Here is a 17,073-nt window from a genome sequence, read left to right as displayed (position 1 = left end):
CATTTTTTTTTTGAACTGCAGCTTCTGCAGCTTCGTAGCTGCGCAGCTCGCGCAGGAGGAGGGTAAACTGTGACCCTCTAAGGCAGGAATGTCCGCGACAACGATCATACAGCTTCAAAGGTGACCTCTTGTCATCCTTCCTCATCTTTCGTCTCGTTTCATTTGTTCCGAATCAGTTATCAAATCTTATGTAATGTTTCATACGACTTTACGTTCCTCTTATCTTCTAGTACGAGCATTAAATGTACACACGTTACATATCCGTGTAATATACCAAACTTTTTATGATCTGTATTTACTGAAGGGAAGGCAGTAACCCCCCCCTCCCCCTGCAGCAACTTCCACGTATTTATCCAACCGTGTCCATCCATGTTCATGTAAACCAATCGACCTGTGAATCTTCAAGAAAAGTCTTAATACGTGTGTAGATCTCGACCATGGTCTAATATTCTTTTCTTCTGTTTAGAATAGTTGCGTTTTCTTCCTAAAGAGGTTGCAATGTCTTTTTAAGGAGGTTGCGTTTTCTATTTTTGTGCGTTGCGTTTTCTTCTTATGTACGTTTCCTTTCTTCTTTTTTTTTTTTTATTGGAGATTGCGTTTCATTTCATGGAGTTTGCCTTTTCTTCTTATGATGGTCTCGTTATTTTTTTTTCTTCTATCAAATTGCGTTTTATTCTTGTGTAGGTTATAAGGTTTCTTCTCTTGGAGGATGCGTTTTCTTTTACTTCGTGGAAGCTGCGTTTTTATGAGATCCTCGTCTCCTCCCTCAGGGTGTGGGGGCTCTGGTGTTGATGCTAGAGGCTCAGCTGACGACCGATATACGTCATCATTGCGGCGGGCATTGGCTCTCGCGGTCATGTCCGCCGTCAGTGTCTAGCGGGGGAGCACTGGAGTGCAGTATGATTAGTCAGAGCATTTAATTATGCCGTCCGTCCGTACGCACGCTCGCTCGTGTGCACGTTCCTGATGTTGATATACGAGACGCGAAACAATGGCTCCCCCACGGCTGGTCCCCTGGAAGAGTGCTGACGGTCTAATGTGTGTGTGTGTGTGTGTGTGTGTGTGTGTGTGTGTGTGTGGCTTGATTTGATTAGTTGACGCCTTATCATGATCATGTAAAACCACCATGATTGGTCAGTGGTTGTGTGTAGAGACGTAAGGGAGATGGTGATTGGTCGTAGCTTGAGGGCAGCGATGCAAGGGTCGGTCTGGTTGGCTGGCTGGCCCGGTCGTCGCAGTTGCTGCATCATGGTGGAAAGGTTGATTCCTTCAGAGCCTGAGTTGGCAGTCTTACCAGCTTGGCATATATATATATATATATATATATATATATATATATATATATATATATATATATATATATATATATATATATATATATATATATATATATGGGGTTTTGGGGTTTTTATGAATATACATCGTGAAGGGTATCAAAGTCTTTATAGATGTCCTTGTTCAAGGACCAGTGGGTTAGGGCAGGCCAGGCCAGGTCAGGTCGTGTTAGGTCAGGTCAGGTCAGGTCAGGTCAGTAAGGCCAGTATGGTGAGGTTGAGGGATTCTCTATTTGCAGCCGGCCAGCCCAGTATTGCAATCAAGCCTTTACGAACAAAAGTTTAAGCCTGTCACCAGACTTTTTACTGAATGATCCTCTCTCTCTCTCTCTCTCTCTCTCTCTCTCTCTCTCTCTCTCTCTCTCTCTCTCTCTCTCTCTCTCTCTCTCTCCATCAAAATGGCCGCCATATCCGCCATATTGGACCGTGCGAACGAGTCAAACTACGGTAGTAAAATATCGGTTGTCGACTCCTCAGAGTTCGATGGTGGCGTCCTGCTGAGCGGGGCACTTCTTCCCACATCACCTCCCCACACAGGGAACTTAAAGGAAAATAAACACTTCCTTGCCTCCTTAATCATGTATTCTCAACTACAGCGAAATATCTGTACGTAGATTTCAGGAAAGTCTGTCGTCCAGCAAGATAGCACAGGATCTTCATAAAGAAGATGGGAGTGTTACGCTGGAGAAAGAGACGTAAAGTCTTCACAGTAGTGAACACTGTTGACGTCTGTGAGTCTTCGTGCACCTGTGGGCTCTATGACTCGCCTTTGTATCCAGCCATACGTGTGAGGTGTCAGCTTGGAGGGGGAATAATGTCATCTCCTCCCATCTTGGTGGAGGAGGAGGAGGAGGAGGAGGCAGTGTTTGAAGTGGATGCAGCGTTACCCCCTCAGTTTGAAGATAAAGGTATCTGACCCTACTTTTGGTGGCTTCAGTTTTGAGGGGAGGTAGTCACTGATCTCAAGACCTGCTTGGCGAGCTATTGTTGGCAGGATCTGATGAATATCACAAGATGTTGACATGGTTTTAGACATTATCCTGTTAGACACTACCCTGGTGGACATGTTAGGCACTACCCCGGGAGATATGTTAGACACTACCCTGGTGGACATGTTAGGCACTACCCCGGGGGACATGTTAGACACTACCCCGGGGAACATGTTAGACACTACCCCGGGGGGCATGTTAGACACTACCCCGGGGGACATGTTAGAGACTACCCCGGGGGACATGTTAGACACTACCCCGGGGGACATGTTAGACACTACCCCGGGGGACATGTTAGAGACTACCCCGGGGGACATGTTAGAGACTACCCTGGGGGACATGTTAGACACTACCCCGGGGGACATGTTAGACACTACCCCGGGGGACATGTTAGACACTACCCCGGGGGACATGTTAGACACTACCCCGGGGAACATGTTAGACACTACCCCGGGGGACATGTTAGACACTACCCCGGGGGACATGTTAGACACTACCCCGGGGAACATGTTAGACACTACCCCGGGGGACATGTTAGACACTACCCCGGGGGACATGTTAGACGCTACCCCGGGGAACATGTTAGACACTACCCCGGGGAACATGTTAGACACTACCCCGGGGGACATGTTAGACACTACCCCGGGGGACATGTTAGACACTACCCCGGGGGACATGTTAGACACTACCCCGGGGGACATGTTAGACACTACCCCGGGGGACATGTTAGACATTACCCTGGGGGACATGTTAGACATTACCCTGAGGGACGTGTCAGACATTATCCTGAGGGACGTGTAAGATATTACCCTGATTAACGTGCTAGATATTACCTCGGGGAAGGTGGTAGATTCCTCTAAGGGACGTGTTAGAAGCTCCCCTGAGGGACGTGTCTCCTGGTACAGATATTACTTAATGCGCACAGACTGAATATCATGGTCTGCCCCGCTCAGCTTGTCCCCGGTCTCAGCTCTTGACGTGGTGTGTGGGAGAGGCTTTCCTTCCCCCCGCCCCAGCTCCTGAGGTGCTGGGGGCAGTGTGCGGGAGACCCTCCTATCTCCCCGCCCCAGCTCCTGGGGTGCTGTGTGCTGGGGGCAGTGTGCGGGAGGCTGTCACCTGTCTGACCGAGGCTGCTGCATGGCCCTCTCCGTCGGCGCATTTGCCCTTCGCGTCCGGACCAAGGACCCACCCCGCTGTAGTCCCTCTATCTCGCCGCTCCGGCCAGGAGCCCACCGAAATCCCCGGACGATATACGATCCCTGGACCTCGCGGTTGACCTCTGCGTTATCGCTGGCGGGGCGAAACTACACCCGGGGCGTGGGAAGGGGCGGTGTCCGTGGCTGCGACGTCTTAGGAGGGTCGAGAGTGCTGGCGAGTCGTGCGGCCGGCCAGCAACAGGTCTGGCTTGCGCAGGAATGCAGTCCTGTGCATGCGGGATTGGCGGCGGCGGCGGCGGCGGCGGCGGCCCTAAAACCCGACGGAGGCGCTGCCGGGTAGGGGGTGAGAGGAGGGGAGAGGTGGGAGATGGAGGAGTGTGAAGAACTTCTGACCGGGTTGACTGGCCGTGGGGTGGTTGCTGCTGCGTCTCTCTCTCTCTCTCTCTCTCTCTCTCTCTCTCTCTCTCTCTCTCTCTCTCTCTCTCTCTCTCTCTCTCTCTCTCTCTCTCTCTCTCTCTCTCTCTCACCACCTGTCATAACATATGATCTTTCACGACACCTCTGGGTTGTCCAATGCGTCCCAGGCGGCTCACGGGGCCACCAGTCACACAACCAGTCATCCCACTCATCTTCTGCCAGTTTCCCACTCATCAGCAACGCCCAGTCATCCCCACTCGTCATCTGCCAGTTTTCCACTCGTCGTCTAACTATACTTCTCACCAGTCATCAGTCACCACTCATCATGTACTCATTACCACCTACAACTCAGCCTCCTCACCACTGTTCTATCACTCACCACACTCACCACTCACCACTCACCAGACTGGAACTGGATCAGTCACAGATAAGAGCAGCGTTGGTCTCTACTTGTCGGCCCAGCGGTAGCAGGAGAAAGCAGCCGGTCGCAGACGCACCTGACGTGTCCCCCTCAGGTGCTCCTGCCGACCTCACTGCTTGATGCATCCCCCCGTGGTTGATGGTGGTGCTCTTCTCATGCTGGCCTCCCTCCTCTCCTCCTCCTGCTACCGCTGCTGCTGTTATTGTTGCTACTACCACTACTACTACTCCTCTTACCACTACCACCACCCCCACTGCTGCTGTTGCTGGGCTCCACACTATGGTGGAGGTCCTGGTCAAGTACATCTCCTGCTGGCCGCTGTGTTTTTTGCTCTGTGTTTACTGACGTTGCCTCTGTCAGCGGTGCTGGTGCTAAGCACGATACTAACCACGTCACTACTACTACTACTACTACTACTACTACTACTACTACTACTACTACTACTACCACTACTACTACAGCAACTACTACTACTACTACTACTACTACTACTACTACTACTACTACTACAGCCACTACTACTACTACTACTACTACTACTACTACTACTACTACTACTACTACTACTACTACAGCCACTACTACTACTACTACTACTACTACTACTACTACTACTACTACTACTACTACTACTACTACTACTACTACTACCACTACTACTACAGCCACTACTACTACTACTACTACTACTACTACTACTACTACTACTACTACTACTACAACTACTACTGCTACTACTGTCATTACTCAGCTAATTTCTCTTCATATAAAACATGCTTCAGGATGGGAGACCTCCTCGAAATCTCCTTACATAATGTGCGAAAGAAAAACAAACTTTCTCCAGCCACTCATTGCTCAAGAGGTCTTATGTAGGATGTGGACCTGACCTCCAGTAGTGCACTACACGCCTGGCTACTCCTCTCACGCAGGGTGCCACCCAGTAGTGCCTGATGAGCCTGGCCCACGGCGCAGTGCCACTCCCCAGTGTCAACTGTTTAAGTCATTATCACACGCGACATTGTTGTTGTGGGCTACGATGCTGAGACGGACGAAGACCACTTGCATATTCTTGGAACCGCAAAATGTATATATATATATATATATATATATATATATATATATATATATATATATATATATATATATATATATATATGCGCAGAGGAATGCAAATTTGCAACTATCCCTTGGATTCCTTCAGGGTTGTTTGTGACAGGGGGCTCGCTCGGAAGGGGTGGGTAGGAAAGTAGTAACTTGATTCAGAGTAAGAATATCTCTAACCCTCGTAGTAATCACGAAGGTGTAGATTACGTCCGTCGTAGCCGTAAAGCGAAGTGTCTGTCAGGCCTTCGGTTGAGTGCGTTCATGGTGTGGCCTTTGTTCGCTCTTGTTGGTAAGTCCCTCCATGTATTATGAATCCTGTCAGAGGGAAAGTACTTTTTCTGAGTGGAAGTAAAACATACATTGATGCATACATACATACAAACATACATACAAACTCAAGAGACGTGTAGGACGAGGGCAAAACCCTCTCTCGGGTAACCACAGACGTGTCTGCACCACCCCATCCTATCCCTGTTCCACACGCACATATGCACACGCGTCCTGGTGCACGTTCCCTTCCCACGCACTCTCCCCCATCCCACCCCTCATCTCCCAGCCCCTGCACGCACACACACACACACACACACACACACACACACACACACACACACACCCTCCCTTACCCCCCACCACCCCACACGACCAAACAGACATCCCCCGCTCCTGGTATGCACCAGGTCTCCACCTGAGGCTACCAGACAGGGCCAGGATGACTAGGTTGCTTGCCCGTGCACCTCCCGTCCACCGCTGACTCCTCCGTCGTCTGTCTCAACCCTCCCTCCCTCCTGCTCACCACCCCCCAACCCCCCGCGATAGATCGTCCCCCCCACCACCCCCCCTCCACCGTCTGCAACACGGGCACAAGAGGCAGAGTCATGATGGTGTAAATCATGCGGGGAAGAGATAGCATTATCTACCTTAGGTTCGTGCGGTGGGAAGGGGGGTTCCCACCCCGTAGCGCTGATGCGCTCACGACTGGAATTTGTGTCACCTGAGCGACGCGTCTTCCCCCGGTGTATTGACTCCAGGTCCACGACGCGGCTGAGATTTAGTTCGTAGATTTATCAGGAATTTACGACTTATTGCACACAGTCGGTGGTGGTGTAAATTTGTAAATGAGATGTCAGAGAGTTTGTGTGGAGGGGAGGAATGCAGTGGATAGCGCAATGATGTCGGCTGAGTGTTTGCACACACACACACACACACACACACACACACACACACACACACACACATATACATCTGTATATACCTAGATTGGTCTGTACCTTTTCATATACACATCATATCGACAGTGTAACCTGCTGTGGTCTTTCTTATCTGGTGAGTTTGAGGATGGCGTCAAGCGAGGAGCCAGTTAACAAGGAAGAACTCATTCTCACTTATCTTTATTACCATCACATGTCCAGCCGCTGTAACTATAGACCGGTTCGAAGGGCAACCCGAACCCCAGCTTGAATTGTTGTTTTAATTAAACACCAACCAACCTGAGACTTAAGCTGGTTCAGACTTCTGCTCTCGCTTGCCTCAGCCTCAACTCCTATGCTCCTGTTACTGCCAGCCAGCCTCCCTGCTGGGCCAGACGCAGACATGGTATGATCCTAAGGCAGCCTGACTCGAACGTCAAACGATCCGATGTTTTCAGTTCAGTCATAAGTTCGGCCGGACGGGATCCGTTCCCGGTGATCTTGCAGACCGGTGACCGAGGGAGACGCTGGCTCCCGAGTTACCATCTGCCGAGTGTCGTGCGCCTGCAGGTGTCGGACAGACGACACTCCCGTAACTCAAGACTAATTACCGCAGGCTCCGGGTTGATGTCTGGTGTAATAGATGTAATTATTGAGGCAGTGTGAGCCTCCCTCGGCTGAGGTGAGGATGCTGTGGGGGCAGGAGTGGCCTCCCTGTCTGAGCCGAGACCGACTTCCCATGTCATCTTCACCCACGCGATCCTCAGCCCTTCACCCGTTCCCAGTGTACATCGGCTGCTGGTCGGCGGTGGGAGGGGCCCCGCCCGAGCGATGCCCTCTGCAAAGAGATGATATCAACGCCCGAAATGCAGGTGCACAAACAATATGGTGTCGGCCACCGCCAGACTAGATATCTCGGTGTCCAGTTAATCGTGTTAATTATTCATTATATATTCTCTTAAGGAGCTGATGGTATCAGATACAATGGAGACAGAGCTGGACGGGAGTGGTAGCCCCACGCTGGGGGTATGATCCACCACTGGCAAGAGCCCCCACACTCCCCCTGCAGGTAACACTGGAATTCTTTCACAAAATCAACGCCTGTGGTCTTCTCTGTGGTCCAGGGCTGGTCTGGTCTGGTCTGGGCTTATCCCCGCCGACTGGTCTGATCTGCTGGCGGTCTCTTCGCTGCACTGGCTCTGTTAAGCATTGCCGGATCCATTTTTGGTCCTCGCCTGTTTCGCTGCGTCGGGCTGAATGCCTGGCTCGTGTTTTATTTCCTGTTGTTTTATTACAAGTAATGCGAGTCGTACCACGTTTGTGTGTGTGTGTGTGTGTGTGTGTGTGTGTGTGCGTGTGAGTGTAGGTACACCTGAGCCGCGGGATAGACACCACATACAAGCAACAGGTGTAGTGACTAATTGAACACTCACGGCTGTTTTATATATATATATATATATATATATATATATATATATATATATATATATATATATATATATATATATATATATATATATATGAGGATAGGAGAGAAATGATACCACATACTTATCTCCTGGGTGTCGTACAAGGCGACTAAGAGGAGCTGGAAAGCCTCTCATCCCCGTGTTGTTCTCCACGACGAGGAACAGAGGAGGAGCCATGTGCGAATTTTCCCTGTAAGGGTCAGTCATCTGTTCCTGATGCTACCTCGCTCATACGGAACACACACACACACACACACACACACACACACACACACACACACACACACACACACACACACACACACACACACATCATCATCATCATGATCATCATCATCATGATCATCATCATGATCATCATGATCATGATCATCATCAGTTATCTCGATAAATAACTATTAGTTCTTGTCCGAGGCATCAGTCGCCAGATGGAGATCATCTGTCGTTCACTTTGTTTTCTCGAGGAAATACTTAGTTAATACCCTCACCATCTGGAGATTCCCCAGGTATTATTCTCTAACACTCGAGAGATTTTTAGGGAGGTTTCTGGTAGTGTCTTGATTCTCTCTCTCTCTCTCTCTCTCTCTCTCTCTCTCTCTCTCTCTCTCTCTCTCTCTCTCTGCTGTGTTATCCATTTCTTCTACTACTTTTTCAGTAGTGTTAAGGCCAGGCCCCCCTCGCTTGCACCATGGGGTCTGTGTGGCCTGTTTCAGTGTAACTCTCTCCCTATCTGCATATTTATCTGTCTGTCTATCTATATCTCTATCTCTCTCATGCACTGTCTATTAGCACAATTCGTAACTGCATGAAAGGGAGAAGGAACAGATGTTTCTTTCCCTACATCTTTCCAAGATGACAAAGTCTTCTTACTTCATCATTTCAGAGCTTGGTATTATACTGAGACATTAACACATGAACGATGGTGGAACACATGAACATATGAACTTAGGCTGATGATATGATGATGATCTTGCAATCCAAGAAAATTAAAACAGATGTGAACAGACATGAACGTCTTACAGGGATTAACAGCTGATGCATAACCCAGACTTTGCACATGTCCCATTGTAGGCATGAGTGAGTCAAACATGGCACGCAGGATACCACATGACGACTGTCCCTCAGCCCCGTCCAGTTAGGAGTAATGTTGGTAGCTTCATATGCTACGTCGTGTGACACTTATCATGTGTCTCCTCATCGGAATATGCTAACTTGCCCTCGGCGTCCAGCCTTAGGTGGTAACGCCCCCAACAAGTTAGTTAACTGATGGTCAGCATCGCGGGTGGCTTCCTTTCAGAAGAGGAGGTCAGAGGTCAGAGGTCACTCAAGAGCGTAGGCGTAGGCCTCGGGAAATCCGGTTTAGTTGGTCATCAAAGTAGACGTTCCATAACTGGGCACCTAAAACACTGCCTCGTGGCACGCCAGCACCTGTCGGGCAGCTTTCGGATACTTCCCTATTAAGCAACACCCTGAGAACATGTTCGTGAGCAAGGTGTCTGAGGAGGCGTAAGATATGGTAGTAAATGCCGAGGGAGTGTGGTTTTGTGAGTACTTTGATGCCATACGCGGCCAGAGGCACTAGCGATGCCAAGCGTGAAGACGCAGGTGATTTTTAAGAGCTATCGAGCGCATGGTTCCAGGTACCAGATGAACGGGAGAGATCACATCCTCTCGCACACAACCATCGTGCTTATTATGTGCACTCACGACCAGATGAACACACCCCTGACTCCCCTTTCCCCAATCATTCCTTGCAACACTTTTCCACGACGCAGCCAACCTCACCACACACACACACACACACACACACACACACACACACACACTATCTGTAAGTTACGTGAGCCTTTGATGTCCAGTTCATCCGAACGTGTTTTGATTCTTCAACAACTCACCTGCTACGTACAAGCTGCAGCTCTTACACCGCAACACCACTGATGAATAGCCGTGGTGACGTATCCTGTCCTAGCCTTACTTCCTAAGCTTTCAGTGTGGAACGAACCAGTCGTTCCATCGTTCCTTCAGCTGCACTCATTTCTCTCACATAACAGTCCTCATGTACCGTCTGTTCCTCTCCTGTAGCATCATGTCTTCAGTCCTTCTTCCCGCGGTCTTTCCCTCACTAACTCTTACCTTCTACCCTTTCTTAAAGCAATAGACTTGGAGTATATGTGCCTCTCTTTACCACCATCACACTCGCAGCAGATGAAGGTCAGACAACCTCAGATTCGTATCCTGTTATGCACCTTTCAATCCTCACTCTTTGTTACTCTTTGTTATTCTCTCTCTCTCTCTCTCTCTCTCTCTCTCTCTCTCTCTCTCTCTCTCTCTCTCTCTCTCTCTCTCTCTCTCTCTCTCTCTCTCTCTCTCTCTCTCTCTCTCTCGGTAGACCCTCCCGACACGTCTCACTTTACCACATGTGATGATCGTAATCCTCTCTGTCAACGCCCTGCCCTGCCCTCCAGCCTCCGCATTTCACCATGTAAATACCCATGTGATTATAACCGGTGCCCCCCCCCCCCTACGCCCTCTCTCAACATCCTTGCGTCTTCCCTTTGATCTAGTACTTTATATATATCATTTTGCAACATCCATTTTCTCATGCCAGTAGACGTGTGGCACAGGCAGAGGTAGGCCCTCATCTTGGCCACGTCGGTCTGAAGGCAAAATTACGAAACGAGAGAAGAAAATAACCCAAGACCCGAGTAGTGGACTTCAGTAGCCTCATCATCTTGCAACTTTGGGGCTGATCTTTATCTTTCTTTCTTCCTTCTCTTAAGTCCTTATTTTCCCGTCTTCGAGGCATAGATATAGTTCACTTCTTTGCGCGCCAAATCCCTGTAATCTCTTTGTATTCAGCTGATCGTTTTGGCGGGAAAAGCGACACTGAATCATGTTTTCCTAAAACGCGTAAGGCACATCTGCATCTTGAGTTTAGATGTTTATCTGCGGAGCGCATGAGTGTTTCGTGACGGAGTGTGTCTGGGAAAGTGAATATAAACAGAGTGTGCAACCCTTCCTGTGGCCTCATCTTGTGTGTGTGTGTGTGTGTGTGTGTGTGTGTGTGTGTGTGTGTGTGTGTGTGTGTGTGTGTGTGTAGCTGGGATATTCACTGAATACGTTTTCAGCTTCGCCGTCGAACATTCTCCAGATGAGCTTCGTCGAACGTTCTCAGAAGAGCTTTTGAGCAAGCGTTGCCTCCTCCCACCCTCACCCCCTCACACATACACACACACACTCACACACACACACACACACACACACACACACACACACACACACACACACACACACACACACACACACCCAGCATCATCCTCACTAAACTTACCAAGGTACGCTCCTCCAAGGTCCTCCTCGGTAGAGAGTAGGGGGTGGATAGCCACGGACCAGGGAGGTATATTGCCGGTACTGCCAGTTTAGGTATCGGGAGGGGGTTAGCGATGAATTATGCAGTGAACCAGTACTTCAGTGGCTGTCAAGTGGCCCTCCTTTGGCCCAGGTTACTGTCTTTTCTTCCTACCTCATCCACACGTGGGCTGCTGGCTTTCTGTCCTCAATCATACGACCTCTCCATCTCACACGTAACTCACACGACTCGTTGTTCACACCTGTAGATCTTCGTACGCTGAGCGCTACGCGCTTGCCCCGCATCTTGGTGAAATGTCATCGTAGGTACTTGATAAATCTCTCTCTCTCTCTCTCTCTCTCTCTCTCTCTCTCTCTCTCTCTCTCTCTCTCTCTCTCTCTCTCTCTCTCTCTCTCTCTCTCTTCCCCTCTCACCCCTCCCTCACCCCTATACATCCCCACCTCCCCCGCTCCCTGTACCGTGGCATATCCAGGGTACACATCACAGAGGGGACGGGCGTGAGCCGGCAGACCCCAGCCATTCTCTGGGAACGCTCTGTCACATTCCTCGGCAAAGACCTCACGATTGGCTGCATTTTCTGTAAGTGGTGTGAGCTTACTACACACACACGCACACACACACACAGACACACACACACACACACACACACACACACACACACACACACACACACATACACACACACACACACACACACACACACACACACACAGGTAAGGAAAGTTCAACAGACTGGGCAACAGGAGTACAAAACATTCTCATATATTGTACAAAAAGATGATTATAAATTGGTAGCCATAAAACACATGTGTGAGTTTACGACACGGCAAATTGCCGAGTGAGCAAAGAAGAGTAGAAACCCTTAGCAGTTAAAGATTCAGTGTTATGCTGTAAGATGGCGATGGCGGAGTCTAACATGAAGTGTATCCAGCAGGTCTCTCGTGAGAGTGTAAAGAGATCACAACAGAACAAAGTCTCGAGTTATGATGGCAGTGACCTGCACTGGGGGAGTGTTATGAGGGTTGAGAACGCTGTTATCAAGGATTGGATTCTGAGAAAGAAAGACAGCTTTAAGAAATAAGATAAAAGTTAAAGATTAAAGATAATTGACAAGCAGGATCATTAACTGATAAGCGGTATCACCGAGACATTAGCCTAGCCTTGATTTGAAGGTGTTAATGATGTTCACGTTTACAACATCTGGATGTAATTTACTCCAAATGTTCCACCACTCTGCATGCGGGGGGAGAAAATAAATTGCTCACTTTGATATTACATATCCAGACGTTCTTATAAAGTTTTCCGAGAGACAAGGTGTCGTGAGATGGCGGCACAACACAGTGTCTTGAGCTCATGGGACAACAGCAACGAGTTGGTCTCTTCTTCTCTCATCATCGTTGTCTTGCTCTGACCCAAGACGACTGACCCTCCAAACCCCATCGTTGAGGCTCGTCTCCCTCACAACCGACGCCAAACACCCTCTCAACCAACGTCACACTCCCTCCCTCATTCCCTCCTACTCCACCTCTTCCAGCGCCTCCTCATGCCTTCCTTCCTTCATACTCACGTACGGGAATGGAAATTTCTCCTGTCCCTTCCTGGCTAATCTACGGACGGTTGCTCCCTGTCTCTCTTCGGTTCATGGCTTCCTCGACAGCTGGAGTGCTAGGAAGTACATGGGAGAGACGCGAGCTGATAATGCGGCTGAGAAGTTGTTCGCAAATGGCTATGTTGAGACGCCGAAATAGAAAGGTGGATGTTGTTTTGGCTTTAGTTAATTCGCCGAGCCGGGAGCCAAGGTCATCAACATATTAAAGGGCATTATTCCCCAAGGTTCCAGTGTTTCTGAACCAACCAGTACAACAGGTTATTTCGGCCCCAGTGCACTATTTATTGACCATCTATGTTGTTCCTGAAGTATGCAGCATCACCTTGACTCTTTTTTTTTCTCTCTCGTCTCTTGTCCAAATATGTATCAGCCAAGGTGGAGCTGCATGTGTAGCTTGCCCCTCTTCCAGGCATACGAGGTCACACTGTCATTACGCCTGCCACTTCCATCAGAGCAGAGGAGCTCAGGTCTTCTCCTCAACCTGGCCAATTGGCAGAAGCATCGCTCCCTTCGCCCGATGTGTCCCCTAAGTCATCCGTGCCTTGGCATTATATCCGAGAGAACTCGTGCACCTGAAGCTGCTGGCACTCTGTACCTGTCGGCCACTCCTCGGCCGGATGCAAGATAAGATAAGCGAACGTTTAAAACCGGTACGTCACGTGTGTGGGTCGAAGGATGAGTCTGAGGGAGGGAGTGAGCAGCGCCCTACACCAGGGGCCTTACGCCTTATGGGTGAGGCTTTGCTTGCCGCCCCCTGTACGATAGCGTCCTCCCCAGGACGAGTTTGATGCTGCACCCTTGCTTCTGAGTCACAGACAATCCCGGTTATTCATCCTCCTCTCGGGGGTGGTCGATAAGTGGGTACCTGGCTCAGGGCAGATATGACTGTTGCCTTGTCTCTCAGTGTCGTATATATGTATCATGTCTTTACTCCAAGGTGTGTGTGTGTACACACACACACACACACACACACGCTAGCTTGATCCAGGTACCCAATTATCAACCAGCCCCGAGGGGTGGATCAACAGCTGTGATTGGCTGTGGGCCAACTGTGCGCCCAGACTCGAACCAGGCGGGCCCGTGCTGACTCATGGTCAGCAACGCAAACCACTGTGTAATTACCTACATATACGGTACAGGGAGAGAAATCTATACTCGTGGGACTCCATCTCTCCACCTCGCTTTACCTAGGACGAGATGTAGGCACACGGCAGGGCTGGCGCTCACCGCAGATAGATTCAGCAATGATAATGAATTGTGTGAGTTATATATATACATATATGGTCGTCTAGGGTTATGTGCAAGCTAGAGAGAGAGAGAGAGAGAGAGAGAGAGAGAGAGAGAGAGAGAGAGAGAGAGAGAGAGAGAGAGAGAGAGAGAGAGAGAGAGAGTCATTGTTTTGAATTCACTGACGTATTATTGACTGCAATTCTCGGATCGATGTCAGATCTCGGTGGAAACAGTTAAAGGTTTTACTGAGACGAAAATACTTGTTAACATTTCGACCACATGAGCACGACGGTATAATGGACAATAGCCTTTGACCCGACCCGATCAACTTGTCAAATCAGAGGCCAGGTCATCATGCCCAAGGGTCGCACCGTCGTGCTCAAGGGTCGTACCGTCGTGCTCAAGGGTCGTACCGTCGTGCTCAAGGGTCGCACCGTTGTGTTCAAGGGTCGTATCGCCGTGCTCAAGGGTCGCACCGTCGTGCTCAAGGATCGTATCGCCGTGCTCAAGGGTCGTACCGTCGTGATCAAGGGTCGCACCGTCGTGCTCAAGGGTCGTACCGTCGTGCTCAAGGGTCGTACCGTCGTGATCAAGGGTCGTACCGTCGTGCTCAAGGGTCGTACCGTCGTGCTCAAGGGTCGTACCGTCGTGATCAAGGGTCGTACCGTCGTGATCAAGGGGTTAACACCACAGCGCGAGCCGACCGTATTTACGTAATTCCTGCCACGAGGTATTATCCTTCCCTATGAAGCGTTTGTTTTTCGTCTACTCTTATCCCGCCACAGACAGTGTGTGAGTGCGTGGACTCGGGGCATAGATTACAGGCCTGCTGGGCGGTGTACTCGCGAGGGGCCTGCCCTCAAGCACTCAATTCACCCAAATTGGTCCTGAAGCTCTCCCGAGGGCTGGCAGTGGCAAGCAAACACCCGTCGGGTCCTCGTCCGCAAGAGCGAAAACGGGATGCGCCGCGCCCGCCATGCACATGTGCATGGCGCAGGTCCCAACCAGCAATCCGGTCCACGCCTTAAGCCTCGCCAGACTATTTTTTCTTCTCTTGTTTTTGGTGTGCCTGTGTTTTTGTGCTTGTGTTTGGAGGCAGAGCCCGCGTTGGAAGCGGTGGTTAATGCCTCCCTAAAGCAGAGTGTAAGTTCGACTATTCTGTAAAGTCACCTCGGATCCGGTTGTTCATGGAGGACATTTAAAGGCTCTGGCTTTTCTTGTATTCAGCTTTTTTTTCTCTGCTTCTCTTTTAGAGGATTAGGAGACGGGTTTCAAGCCTTGTCGTTTGTATTAAAGCGACGGTGAGTGTATAGCGGGGGAGTGGGTGGTGGAGATTGGATATGTTTGGCTCATGATTGATACGGTCAGTCGTCTGGGCTGGTTTTCCTAATCTCTCTCTCTCTCTCTCTCTCTCTCTCTCTCTCTCTCTCTCTCTCTCTCTCTCTCTCTCTCTCTCTCTCTCTCTTGTTTCTTCTTCTGCCTTGTGAATTCTTACCCTCCTTCTTCATCTTATTGTCTAGTTTCCTTCTTTCTTCTTCTTCTTCTTCTTCTTCTTCTTCTTCTTCTTCTTCTTCTTCTTCTTCTTCTACCATCTTTATCCTCTGCTTCTTGGACATCGTCCATATGCACAGGGAACCAAAACGCATAAAGATTAAGCAGGACCTTTACATCGCACGCGTATGCAAATTCATCTACACGGGAATCCCTTGCCAGCACACTGGCGGAATTATTCATTCGTTTTTATGCTAATTTGAAAGGTCGTAGCGTAATTTTGGTAATCATTACCAATGGCTGGTAATTTGGGACGACTCCAGTAAGGCAAGGGTAAAGGCATTCTTGGTTAACGATGGAAACATAGCGGGTGGGGGGGGGGTGAAGTGATGTCTCTCTCTCTCTTCCCTGTAGATCAGAATCTTATGTAGTAGAGAGAGAGAGAGAGAGAGAGAGAGAGAGAGAGAGAGAGAGAGAGAGAGAGAGTTGTGAATGAATGAATGTGATTTGTGCAAATGTGCATTAAGTATGTAGAATTTTTTCCACTTGAATCACAGCTGCTTGGCGAGAGAGAGAGAGAGAGAGAGAGAGAGAGAGAGAGAGAGAGAGAGAGAGAGAGAGAGAGAGAGAGAGAGAGAGAGAGAGAGAGAGAGGTCAGCTCTACTTGCTTCATTCTGATGAGTTCTGGACAAGATGTTTGTAGAGTTTCTTGTTGGACGACTTCGTGTATCTTACACATGATGTCTGTAGGGCTCTGGGAGGGGCACTTTTATTTATCACACGGACGGGATCTGAACTCCCGTCCGTAGGATTTGGGTGGGATCGTCTCTGCCTGCGTCTAACTCCTAAGTTCTCATCAGACGTGTGTGGAGTTGTAGCGACGCCTGTGAGGTGAATCCCTGAAAATTCTGATTGTTTCAAGTCGAGGGAGGAACTCTGCAATCCCTTTACAACAGAGGATTCGAATGTTTAATCATAATGAATCTTGATTTAGGTTCACGTACTTCAGAATGATCTCTTCTAACTACAGTAAATGCAGTTGACGATTTTTTACCTCTGCAAGGTCGCCAAGAAAAAAAAAAAAAATAGGGAAAAAAGGAATGTGCTTTAGGATGAATTTTTGTTGACTATCTCTGCTTCTTGTCCCTGGGGATAGGAGGAAAAGAATGCTATCCACGTATCTCCTGCGTGTCGTAGAAGATGATTAAAGAGAGGCTGGAGCGGAAGGTTGGAAATCCTTCATCTTCCAAATTGCTTTTCAATATGTGTGTGTGTGTGTGTGTGTGTGTGTGTGT

At 49.2% G+C, this 17,073-nt stretch overlaps 1 protein-coding gene across 2 annotated transcripts in view; it reads left to right on the top strand.

The window, feature by feature from the left end:
* LOC139763899 (uncharacterized) overlaps positions 1–17,073 on the top strand; it is a 350,136-nt gene that overhangs the window by 58,139 nt on the left and 274,924 nt on the right. The window lies entirely within an intron of this gene.

Source organism: Panulirus ornatus, chromosome 48 (assembly GCF_036320965.1).
Source record: "Panulirus ornatus isolate Po-2019 chromosome 48, ASM3632096v1, whole genome shotgun sequence".
NCBI lineage: Eukaryota > Metazoa > Arthropoda > Malacostraca > Decapoda > Palinuridae > Panulirus > Panulirus ornatus.
Note: the sequence above shows the minus strand (reverse complement) of the source record. Positions and strands in the feature narration are given on the sequence as shown.